This window comes from Trachymyrmex septentrionalis, unplaced genomic scaffold, assembly GCF_001594115.1.
Source record: "Trachymyrmex septentrionalis isolate Tsep2-gDNA-1 unplaced genomic scaffold, Tsep1.0 scaffold32, whole genome shotgun sequence".
NCBI lineage: Eukaryota > Metazoa > Arthropoda > Insecta > Hymenoptera > Formicidae > Trachymyrmex > Trachymyrmex septentrionalis.
Window position 1 is genome coordinate 4,078,178 of NW_017305485.1, and position 1,637 is coordinate 4,079,814.

Sequence of the window (1,637 nt, forward strand, 5' to 3'; positions counted from 1 at the left end):
TAGTATCTAAATATCTTCGGAGAGAATTGAGGTGTTGAATAGTGTAATTAGATAAGTAAGATAATACCTTAAAGTGCAATAATATCTTAAATTTTGTCCCGGAATAACTTTTATTCAAATTTAAAAAAAAAATGGTTAGACAGCACGTATGTTCAAAATAACGACATCTCGAAACATCTTTAAGACGTTTTTAAGACAATTTAAACAAAACATCCGCAATGAAATTTGAAGACATGAAACTTATTAAGTCTTGTTTAAAAAAATTATCCAATCACACGCAAAAAAATATTTCGCTGCTTTAGCTAGAATCATAACTGTTTTTTCTATCTGATAGAAAATCATGTATCATAGAAATGTAGCATAGAATTTATAGTACAAATCTAAATTCTATCTCTGTCATTTATATGATTAGATGCAATACATATCCAATATCGCAGTACTTATTAGAAATTTATTTATTTTAAGAAATAGAAACCGAGTTAATGGAACAATGCAATACAGTAGAGAGCGCCTTAAGGATCGATCAAAGTTGGAAGTTTCGAATAATATAATATTCCAAGTTCATGAATTTAATTAATCTCAAATGTGACTGTGCGCCGAAACGTTCGGAAACATTAAAACACAATCAATCTGAGATGCTAATAATCGCGATCCGAAACGTTCGCCGACAATCGCGAGTATATATAATCCCTCCTTTATTTCAAATAAGAAACTTTTATTCTGAAAAATATTACCTCAGCCGGGATGATCTATTTTAGCTATTTTTCATGATGAGACTTAGATAATTTTTGCTATAACTGCAAGATCACTTTTTCGAGTGCGCAGAAAAACATTTCAGAAGAATAATCGACTATAATTGGTCCATTTTTTACGGACTAAGACTTAAGTTTTACACTTTATAGCAGACATTACTCTATGTTCCGAGTTTAACACGCATGGTCAAATTATCAAAATACAGAGGCCAAAGTTACTCACAATTTTAAACCAAACGCTCACCCATTTTATAGTAATTAGAAAAGTAGAAATAAAAAATAGTATTCAATTAATTGATTTTCGTTATATCAACCGAACATTTGGATCGAAACTACTACCAAAGTCTTAATAATTATCATCTAGGCTCGATTATTACTACCAGACTTTTTACATTGCACGGCAAGTGGTATGCGAATGTCTTGGGCACGCATAGCGCGAAGTTGTTGGAGTCGAGTAAAAGCCACGATAAAATGAAAATTGAGTTCGGTAAATAAACGAGCGACGACGGTGGGGCCGCGTGTGTATCTTCGTTTTCTCGTTTCACCTGGGTGCGGATTCCATGTCGCCACGTCGTCGGTGAGAGGCCGACTACCGTTACTTACAATTAAATCGGGCATCCGCGCGAGGCCCGATCGTTCGTGCCTGACGATGGCAATCGCACGCATCGTAAACATCCAGGTTACGATTGGTTTCCCTCGGCGCGCCGCCTCGTCGCGATATCTCCCGCCGTAAAGCCGAGACGTGTCGTCGATGCGCGACGCGGCAGCTTCGAACGGACGTGCTACGCGTATATCCGCAGCGCGAGCGTGCGCGTAATAACTTGCAATAAATATCGGACGCGCCGAGCGACGACGTCGCGAGCGCATTGCCGGCATTGGCGCCGC